The following is a 12,058-nucleotide window of genomic DNA, read 5'->3' on the forward strand; positions in this document are numbered from 1 at the left end:
GAAGCCCCTTGTTCCACATATTAGCGCATAAAAACTAGGAATGTATTTTTAAAGTGCATTATGATGTAGCTAGTGGGAAGTTCTGTGTAACACAGGGAGTTAAGCCTGGGACTCTGTGATAACCTAGAGGGGTCAAATGGGGGAAACGGGAGGGAGGTTCACGAGGGCGGGGATCTATACATACCCATGGCTGATTCATGTTGCTGTATGGCAGAAACCAACACAATATTGCAAGGCAATTATCCTCCCATTAAACATAAAAATTAAAATCATGATCAAGAAAGACAAAGGTGGTTTATATTAGAATATCTGTGTATGCAGTTTCCCACATTCACAGATTAAGGTGGAAAAACTGTATAGTCATTTCAGTTTTAGATGAAGCATTATTAGATACAATTTAGCATAATTTAAGATACAAAAGGTTACAAAGAAAGCAATTTTGAAACTGGGAGGAACTTTCCTTTAGTTGATAAACATATCCAGCAACTATGTTGGGCAAATATCTCAGTAGTAAGATTATTCTAAGAGAATATAATAAAGGAAACCGATAAGGAATGGTCAGAAGAGAACTGCACAAGACGCTAGTAAATTGTTCCTTCGTTTGTCATTTATTGAATACCTACTCTAGCAAGGTAGTGACAATATAAAATAGGACAGTCTTTGCCCTTAAGATCTTTGCCATTGAGTGGAATTTAATCCATATGTTTTCTCTAGGAGATCTTGAAAACCTTTCATTTCAGGTAGCATTTGGAGAAAATTAAATAGCTTATATATGTGACTTGTTAACATGATTTTGTCTTATTTTTAATGTGCACATTGACGTGTAGTAAATAATTTAGTTAATGAGCATACACATGGCCATATATCTGAATGCTCTTTCCAGTTACTAGAACAATTCTCAATCTTGAAAGAATACATTGCTTCATGACCAAGGTGGACTAATACATACTCTGTATTTCTAAAAGGCAATTCTTGCAAACATTTTTCCTGAGAAAATATTAATACGTGAAAGTAAGAGTGCTCCAATAGCAAGTAGTTAGGTTAGAGATTATATTTTTCAGTATCCCTTAAATTCTGTAGTGAGTCTATTCAAATAGATTTTTACTAATTTATACTAATAGAATAAAACTTTCGTTGCATGGGAATAACCTGCTTTGTACTGTTTTCATGGAAAAACTGAGTGACTATAAAATTTGTTTAATGATTAGCACTTCATGTTGAATGATTTAGAGTGGATGTTCTAAAAGATATATAAGCAGTAATTTTCATTGTTTTCACCTTCATATACCAGGTTGACTTTCTACCTCAACCATATCTAGGTTTACTTCTTCCTAGTTATAGGAAGCACAGTGGGACCACAGGTCCTAACGTTTCATCTGTAGTCATATTGAGTGAGAGCCTTCCATGAATATGAAATCCTTTTATTAGATAGAAAGGATACGTCACTAGATAAAAAGGATAAAGATGGTGGATTTCTTAGTCTCTTTCCTTGTCTCTTCACTTCCTAGATGATTCAAGCAGCAGCCAGAAGTGGCAAGCAGCCTGATTCATGGGAAGTGAAGCTGCTCAGTTGTGTGCGACTCTTTGCCATCCCATGGACTGTAGCTTACCAGGCTCTTTCATACATGGAATTTTCTAGGCAAGAGTACTGGAGTGGGTTGCCATTTCAAATCCTAATCAAACTGAAATCACCCCCATTTTCAGTAAAGCTACACATTGCTATTATAAATCCATAATTTTCTCTCTTTTCCTTTAGTTCTTTCACCGTTTTCTACAGAATTTATTCTGATCCAAAATTCTTATAGAAGTATGAGTGTAAGTAACAGCTTAGCTAGACTGCAATCTCCTTTAGAGAGCAGTTCAATGTTCTTTTTTAAAATTGTGTTGATTTACAGTATTATACAGTTTTTACATTATTAGTTTCAGGTGTACAGCATAGTGATTCAGTACTTTTATAGATTATGCTCCATTTAAAGTTATTATGGGATGCAAAATAACTGGAATGCAAAAGTAGGAAGTCAATAGATACCTGGAGTATCAGGCAAATTTGGCCTTGGAGTACAAAGTGAATCAGGGCAAAGGCTAACAGAGTTTTGCCGAGAGAATGCACTGGTCATAACAAACACTCTCTTCCAACAACACAAGAGAAGACTCTGCATGTGGACATCACCAGATGGTCAATACTGAAGTCAGATTGATTATATTTTTCACAGCCAAAAATGGAGAAGCTCTATATAGTCAGCAAAAACAAGACCAGAAATTGACTGTGGCTCAGATCATGAACACCTTATTGCAAAATTCATACTTAAATTGAACAAAGTAAGGAAAAGCACTAGATCATTCAGATATGACCTAAACCAAATCCCTTAAGATTGTACAGTAGAAGTAACAAATAGATTCAAGGGATTAGATCTGATAGACAGAGGGCCTGAATAACTTATGGATGGAGGTTTGTGACATTGTACAGGAGGCAATGATCAAGACCATCCCATGGAAAAGAAATGGAAAAAGGCAAAATAGTTGTCTGAGGAGACCTTACAAATAGCTAAGAAAAAAAGAGAAGCTAAAGGCAGAGGAGAAAAGGAAGGCTATACTCATTTGAATGCAGAATTCCAAAGAATAGTAATGAGACATAAGAAAGCCTTCCTCAGTGATCAATACAAAGACATAGAGGAAAACAATAGAATGGGAAAGACTAGAGATCTCTTCAAGAAAATTAGAGATACCAGGGAACATTTCATGCAAAGATGGGCATATAAAGGACAAAAATGGTATGGACATCACAGAAGTAGAAGATATTAAGAAGTGGCAAGAATACACAGAAGAACTATACAAAAAAGATCTTCATGACCCAAATAACTACGATGGTATGATCACTCACCTAGAGCCAGACATCCTGGAATGTGAAGTCGAGTGGGCCTTAGGAAGCAACACTATGAACAAAGCTAGTGGAGGTGATGGAATTCCAGCTGAGCTATTTCCAATCCTAAAAGATGATGCTGTGAAAGTGCTGCACTCAATATGCCAACATATTTGGAAAACTCAGCAGTGGCCACAGGACTGGAAAAGGTCAGTTTTCATTCCAATCCTAAAGAAAGACAATGCCAAAAAATGTTCAAACTATCGTACAATTGCAGTCATCTCACATGCTAGCAAAGTAATGCTCAAAATTCTCCAAGACAGGCTTCAACAGTACATTAACAGAGAACTTCCAGATGTTCAAGCTGGTTTTAGAAAAGGCAGAGGAACCAGAGATCACATTGCGAACATCCGTTAGATCGTCAAAAATCAAGAGAATTCCAGGGAAATATCCACTTCTGCTTTATTGATTATGCCAAAGCCTTTGAGTGTAGATCACAACAGACTGTGGAAAATTCTGAAAGAGATGGGAATACCAGACCACCTGACCTGCCTCTTGAGAAATCTGTATGCAGGTCAAGAAGCAACAGTTAGAACTGGACATGAAACAACAGACTGGTTCCAAATTTGGAAAGGAGTATTTCAAGGCTGTATATTGTCACCCTATTTTTAACTTATATGCAGAGTACCTCATGCGAAATGTTGGGCTGGATGAAGCACAAGCTGGAATCAAGATTACTGGGAGATATATCAATAACCTCAGATATGCAGATGACACCACCCTTATGGCAGAAAGTGAAGAAGAACTAAAGAGCTTCTTGATGAAAGTGAAAGGAGAATGAAAAAGTTGGCTTAAAGCTCAGCATTCAAAAACGAAGATCATGGCATCTGGTCCTATCACTTCATTGTAAATAGATGGGGAAACAATGGAAACAGTAAGAGACTTTATTTTCCTGGGCTCCAAAATCACTGCAGATGGTGACTGCAGCCATGAAATTAAAAGATGGTTGCTCCTTGGAAGAAAAGCTATGACCAACCGAGACAGCATATTAAAAAGCAGAGACATTACTTTGCTGACAAAAGTCTGTCTAGTCAAAACTATGGTTTTTCCAGTAGTCATTTGTGGATGTGTGAGTTGGACTATAAAGAAAGATGAGCGCCAAAGAATTGATGCTTTAGAACTGTGGTGTTAGAGAAGACACTTGAGAGTCCCTTGGATTACAGGGAGATCCAATCATCCTAAAGGAAATCAGTCCTGAATATTCATTGGAGGGACTGATGCTGAAGCTGAAACTCCAATACTTTGGCCACCTGATGCGAAGAACTGACTCATTGGAAAAGATCTTGATGCTAGGAAAGATTGAAGGCAGGAGGAGAAGTGGATGACAGAGGATGAGATGGTTGGATGGCATCACCGACTCAATGGATTTAAGTTTGAGCAAGCTCCAGGTATTGGTGATGGACAGGGAAGCCTGTGGCATGCTGCAGTCCATGGGGTCACAAACGGTCGGACATGACTGAGTGACTGAACTGATTGAAAATTTTTATAAAATATTGGCTGTATTCCCTATGCTGTACAATATATCCTTGTGCTTCGTTTATTTTGTACCTCCGGACCCCCTGCTCTTAGTCTCCCCTTCCTCTTTCCCTCTCCCCACTAGAAACTCCTAGCTTGTTCTATCGACGTCTCTGTTTCTTTTTTGTTACATTCGTTCATTTGTTTTATTATCTAGATTCCACATATGCATAATAACATGTAGTATTAGTCTTTTTCTAACTTATTTTATTAAGCATAATACCTTCCAGGTCCATCCATCTTTTGGAAATGGCAAAATGTCATTCTTCTTTATGGCTGAGTGCATGTTCGATTATGTGTATATACTGCATCTTTATCTGTTCATCTGTTGAGGTTGTTTCCACTTCTTAGCTGTTGCAAATAATACTGTTAATGAACATTGTGAGTCATGTAGCATTTCAACTTAGTGTTTTTATTTTCTTTGGATATATACCCAGCAGTGGAATTTTTAGATCCTATGGTTGTTCTCTTTTTATTTCTTTGACAAACCTCCAGGCTGTTTACCGTAGTGGTAGCTCTGGCTTACATTCTAATCAATAGTGTACTAGGACTCCCTTCTCTCCACACCCTTCCTACATTTGTTATCTGTGGGGGGTGTGTGTGTGTGTGTGTGTGTGTGTGTGTGTGTGTTTATAATAGCCATTCTGACAGGTGTAAGGTGATGTCTCATTGAGGTTTTAATTTGCATTTCTCTGGTTAGTGATGTAGAGTATCTTTTCATGTGCCTGTTTTGGCCATCTGAATGTGTTCTTTGGGAAAATGTCTAGTCACATCATTTGCCTTTTAAGTGAAAATCTTCCATACTGCTATGAGAATGATTTTTCTAAATAAGCATCTCATCATTTTGCTCTCTTGCAATAAAAGAAATAATGGCTTTAAATAAAATTTAAATTACTTAGCATAACATATAAGACCTGTCACCTGTTTCTTGCCTCTTTTCCTATGTCTCTCAACACCTAGACCATGTTAACGGAAAATTAAATGCGGCAGAGTTCCTTTCCCTCTGTATTGTTTCATAGAGTCAGGATTTGTGGCGTTTTCCATCCAATCGAGTTCATTTTAAAGTCTGGTTGAATGACAGTGAATTAGCCGCTGAGCCTCTCTAAACTCTGACTGAGGGAAAACAGTCCTATCCTTTGGGTATTTGGGAGGGTTAGAAAAATGTATATGAAGTGGCTAGAACACTCTGTTTATGTCTTCTGTTCCTTCATGTCTTTCTCTTAAGTGATATTTCCATGTTTAGCAGAGACTGGGTTTCAATAATTATCCTTATAATTCTACGCATTAGTTCCCACTGCTCAACTGTTCTTGGAAACTTTCTTTTCCTCATTGACTTCTGCTCTTCCTTCGAGATACAATTTAATATTTATCTAATACAGAGAATCTTTTCTTAATACCATTCTGGGCTAGATGTCTCTTCTATATTCCTTTAGCCTGTCATGGCTAAATAGAACTGAAACAAAAATACTTTTTGGTTATTCCTTGTGTTTCATCATTTGAAACAGGTCAATTCTTTTTTGACCATATTCTTTCTTAGGACCTTCATTTTGTATTTATTTCTGATATTATGACAATTTCCAAATAAGAAAGCGTTTTTAAGAGGCCATACGTTATCTTTTTTATGTTAGTCTCTGGATGTAATTTTACTATCATATTTTAATGTTTATTCACTGGTAATTATAAAGAGTACTGAGTTGCGATGGAAAAAAGTAGGTTTTCTATTTTTAATGTGGGCTCCTTATGTCCTAAGCTGTCTGTTACATGGCATTTCCAGTAGTGATGGGTGCAGGGAGCTTAACTGTTGCTGACTTAGAATATGTCAGGTTGATTAGGTTATAGAATTTTTTAAGCATCATCTTCAAGAAACCAACTAGACTGTTTACTTGTTGGTTTCCTGGTTGATAAGCAATCATATTAACAAAAATTATCTTTCACCTCTGTTTTTTAGTTAGAAGCCTAATGATGCTTGGTACGTACTGCACCTCTGTCTGTACTCCAGTCATGAAATTGTACACCTTAACTCAATGGCACTATGGTCATGTTACTATGTACATTTTACTGAGAATGCTTTTTCCTGGTTCTTCTAAGTACTCTTGCCAAAAGTCAAGAGTCCAATTAATTCAAATTATATACCTCATAGGCAGTACACTTTAATCCAAGTGTACACCTTAGAAAGAGTGTATAGCACTAAAAATGACTGTCTTTACCTAGTGTTTTGGTTCAGTTCAGTTCAGTCACTCAGTTGTGTTTGACTCTTTGCGACCCCATGAACCACAGCACACCACACCTCCCTGTCCATCACCAACTCCCGGAGTCCACCCAAACCCATGTCCATCGAGTCAGTGATGCCATCCAACCATCTCATCCTCTGTCATTCCCTTCGCCTTCTGCCCTCAATCTTTCCCAGCATCAGGGTCTTTTCCAATGAGTCAGTTCTTCACATCAGGTAGCCAAAGTATTGGAATTTCAGCTTCAACATCAGTCCTTCCAATGAACACCCAGGACTTATCTCCTTTAGGAAGGACTGGTTGGATCTCTTTGCAGTCCAAGGGACTCTCAAGAGTCTTCTCCAATACCACAGTTCAAAAGCATCAATTTTTCTGTGCTCAGCTTTCTTTATAGTTTTGACTAGTCATCAATAATGTAAGATTGAAGAGTTGATGAAGGTCTACAGCTTGTGGCCTGTTTACCCATGGGAAGGCTAACCCCACCCCACTTTTTGGCAACATGATATACATCAAAAGCACAGTGGACACTCTGGTTTGGAAGTTGAGAAACCAATGCTTTCTTCATGTAAAAGATAACCCAGTCTCCAGAACTGGGCTACAGAGGATCCATAGGATTTTTGTTAAGAAACACCTTTGGATGTGGTTTAGTTCTTTATCAAATATTTGATGAATTTGTGGAGTTCTACACTGTGAAACAATGATTTGGTTTAGAAAACTGTCCAAGCCATTGTGACTATACACAAAAGGTAATTCCCCAATAGTGTCTCTACAGGAGTCATCTTATTCTGAGCTACAGGTCACACTGGACTGCTCCTTGAATCACTAACAGAATGGCATCTCTGGGCTTCCTGGTGGCTCAGATGGTAAAGAATCTGCCTGCAATGCAGGAAACCCAGGTTCGATCCATGGGTCGGGAAGATCCCCTGGAGAAGGGCATGGCAACTCACTCCAGTATTCTTGCCTGGAGAATCCCATGGACACAGGGACGTGGTGGGCTACAGTCCATAGAGACACAAAGAGTCAGACATGACTGAGCAAATCTCTGTGTGTTTGTCTGTAGCCTTGATGATGTGTTTTTGATATTTGTTGTTTTTGCCCAAATGAATTTTCAGAATATCTTTTTTAAGGTAGTAATTTCAATTACTATTTGAAGTATAGCAAGATGGGTATTTGGGCTTCCCTGGTAGCTCAGTGGTAAAGAATCTCCCTACAATGCAGGAGATGCACATTCAATCCCTGGGTCAGGAAGATCACTGGAGAAGGAAGTGGCAACCCACTCTAGTATTCTTGCCTGGAAAATCTCATGGGCAGAGAGGCCTGGTGGGCTACAGTCCCTGGGGTTGAAAAAGAATCAGACACAACTCAGTGACTACAACAACAAAGATGGCTATTTATTTCCAAACTTTCTTCGAGTTAAGTGTTTAGACTCAAAAGACCTTGGTTTAGAAAATAAGTAAATAAGATCAAGTTAAAATTATCATAAGGTTATTTTATATCTTGTTTAATTTTGTCACTAGAGCTTAAAGGCAAGATGTACTTAAAATAGTCCATAACACTTCAGCTGAGAGTTTAGAGGAATACTTAGATTTTCTTTGCCAAATGTAAAGTAACTAATAAAATTAATTTATTTGAGTAGGAAACTCCTTCTCCTTATCATTATATTGCTTATTATAAAGTTCAATTCACGTGTCTTGAATTTTATAACAATGCTTACACTTTGAATTATTGATCTAACACTCACAGGAGTTTTGATTTTTCTGTATAAAGAGAACAAAATCTTTAGAATAATTGGGTTTTAAAACCTGGAAATGACATGATAAATTCACTAGAATGAACAAATGTAGGTAATGAACTAACATTTTTTATGTTTGAATTTGATTTGATACAGGATATCCAGCGAGTTTACTCAAAACAGAGACCTACTTTCAGCAAGGTAAATTGAGAAGAGTAAGAGTTTAAGAAAAAAGCAAGAATGAGAAAAAATTATGTATGATCTTATCATATTACACTTAATTGGTTTGAAATATTTTAAACATAAAAATAGGTAAATAATTTTTTATTTTAATTAATTAATTTATTTTACTTGGAGGCTAATTACTTTACAATATTGTAGTGGTTTTTGCCATACATTGACGTGAATCAGCCATAGGTATGCATGTGTTCCCCATCCTGAACCCCTTCCCACCCCCCTCCCCATCCCATCCCTCAGGGTCATCCCAGTGCACCAGCCCCGAACACCCTGTCTCATGCATCAAACCTGGACTGCTGATCTGTTTCACATATGATAATATACATGTTTCAGTGCTATTCTCTCAAATCATCCCAGCCTCACCTTCTCTCACAGAGTCCAAAAGTCTGTTCTTTACATCTGTATCTCTTTTGCTGTCTCGCATACAGGGTCATCATTACCATCTTTCTAAATTCTGTATATATGGCTTAATATACTGTATTGGTGTTTTTCTTTCTGACTTACTTCACTCTGTATAATAGGCTCCAGTTTCATCCACCTCATTAGAGCTGATTCAAATGCATTCTTTTTAATGGCTGAGTAATACTCCATTGCGTATATGTACCACAGCTTTCTTATCCATTCGTCTGCTGATGGACATCTAGGTTGCTTCCATGTCCTGGCTATTGTAAACAGTGCTGTGATGAACATTGAGGTACACATGTCTCTTTCAATTCTGGTTTCCTTGGTGTGTATGCCCAGCAGTGGGATTGCTGGGTCATATGGCAGTTCTATTTCCAGTTTTTAAGAATTTTTAAAAACTCTGAGCTACCAGCCCAGGCTCAGTTTGTAGCAGGTTTCAGCACTCTTTCTCCTAATCAGGAACTCAAGGAAGGCAACATTATCCTTAGTTTCAGGCTATGGATTTTGACAAAAACCAAGTTAGTTGAGGAGTGACAGATGCCGTGGAGCACTTACTCAAAAAAGAGTCTCAACCCCCTTCTCATTAGATTTCTTTCAGCAGCAGCAGCCTGGTGTCATGTGATTCAGATCTTATTATGTCTCCAGAGCAGGAGCAGACTTTCATGTGGAGCTCTTTTTTCTGCATTTCCCTTCTCTCCAGGATCCTGACCCTTTATGTTGTTACTGACCAATTTACCTTATAATGTCTTCAAACACATTTTTTAAAGTATTTTATCCAACTTTGTTTGTGGTATTCCTCTTGGTTACTTTTCTTCTTGCTGAAATATGTTCTTTTAGTGAGCCCTAAGGGTGGTGAACTCTCTTAGTCTTTCTAAGCCTGAAATGTCTTTATTTTGTCTTCACTCTTGAATATTAGTTTGAAAATGAAAGTGAAAGTCACTCAGTTGTGTTGGACACTTTGCAACCCCCATGGACTATACAGTCCATGGAATTCTCCAGGCCAGTATACAGGAGTGGGTAGCCTTTTCCTTCTCCAGGGGATCGTCCCAACCCAGGGACTGAACCCAGGTCTCCTACATTGCAGGTGGATTGTTTACCAGCTGAGTCACAAAGGAAGCCCAAGAATACTGGAGTGGATAGCCTATCCCTTCTCCAGTGGATTTTTCTGACCCAGGAATCGAACCAGGGTCTCCTGCATTGCAGACGGATTCTTTACCAACTGAGCTATCAGGGAAACCCAAATATTAGTTTAGCTGACCATAAAATTCTAGCATTAATCATTCAGTTGTGTCAGACTCTTTATGACCCCATGGCCTATAGCCAGCCAGGCTCCTCTGTCCAGAGAATTCTCCAGGCAAGAATACTGGAGTGGATTGCCACTTCCTTCTTCAAGGGATCTTCCCAATCCCAGGATCGAACCTGCATTGCAGGCAGATTCTTTGTCTTCTGAGCCACCAGGGAAGGTTGACAGTTGTTTTCACACAGCACTTTGATAACACTCTAGTCTCTTGTTATAACTTGCTGCTGATGCATTCTTTTAAAATTTGCCTTCTTTTCAAAATTGTACAGATTTGAACTTATTTTTCATTCTGCCTATAATCAGAGTGCAAATTTGATCCAGAATTTTGGAAAAGTCTCAGATATCATTGTTTCAGGTGTGGTTTTTCACTGTGTTAGTCACAGTCATGTCCAACTCTTTGGGACCCCATGGACTATAGCTCACCAGGCTCCTCTGTCCACAGAATTCTCCAGGCAAGAAAACTAGAGTGTGTAGCCATTCCCTTCTCCAGGGGATCTTCCTGACCCAGGAATCGAACCCAGATCTCCTGCATTGCAGACGGAGTCTTTTACCATCTGAACCACAAGAGAAGACCCGGTTTTTCACTGTTCCTTCATTATTCTGAAATTTCTATTAGAGTATGTTAAAATCTCTTATTCTATCTCCCAATATCTTCAAACTTCTCTTTCATTAAAGAAGAGTCATTATGTACTTCATTCTAGATGAATTTCTCAGTATCATCCAACAATTCTTCAGATCTTTGAGGTATTTTAGGAAATTTAAGGGTTTTTTTTGAATTTTAGATTGTAGGCTAACCTTGTCAAAATCTTATATGTTTATATCTCTCTCCTTTAAAAGCATGGTCACACTGTAACTTTATTTATATTAATCCAAATCCCAAAATTTGGTGTCCAGGTGTCCTGACTCTGATGTACTCTTTTGTAACTATGTGGATCAATGTGGAGAGGGAAAGCAAGTTCTCAGGGGAAAATATGTGCTTATGACAAAGTCCAGTGGTGTCCTCTGTGCAAAGGTTTTCCTTTCTGTGGTTACTTTGCTTGGAGTTACCTTGATCAAGAGAAGAGGTTGTCAGTCTTTCTCCTTAAAGTATCAGAGAGTAAATATTTTAGAATTAAAGGGCCAAAATGGTCTCTGTTCCTATTTACTCTGCCTTTATAGCAGGAAAGAGATTATTAAAAAATACATAAATTAATGAGTGTGTTTTGTCTGTGTTGCAATAAAGCTGTATAAAAACAGGCAATAGACTGCATTTGGTCTGCATGCCACACTTTGCTGACCCCTGGTCTTTGGTATCAGTGAGACTGCAGGAGCATTTGCCTAGAATGGAAGCTAGGGTACAATGAATAGTCATTGCATTGTGTTATTTTTCATTAAAACTTATAGTTACAATGTATAGTGTGACAGGGTGCCCTATTGAAGATGTAAGTTATAGTTGATCTGTTTTGTAACTCTAATGAGAGAGATGGTCAGAGAATCCATAGAAGTGTAAACCACTTCCAAGGCATGAATGTGGTATTTTATTGTGAAAAGTCTGCACTTCTTTGAGGCCCTCTATTGACTGAGAACAGTAATTGGTTTTTGCAGTTGAGTCTGCATGCCAGCATGCAGGAGACATGGATTTGGATCCTTGGATTGAGAAGATCCCCTGGAGGAGGAAATACCCACTCCAGTATTCTTGCCTGGAGAATCCCATGGACAAGAAGCCTGGCTGTCTACAGAGAGGT

The sequence above is a fragment of the Bos mutus genome, chromosome 4, assembly GCF_027580195.1.
Source record: "Bos mutus isolate GX-2022 chromosome 4, NWIPB_WYAK_1.1, whole genome shotgun sequence".
Taxonomy (NCBI): Eukaryota; Metazoa; Chordata; class Mammalia; order Artiodactyla; family Bovidae; genus Bos; species Bos mutus.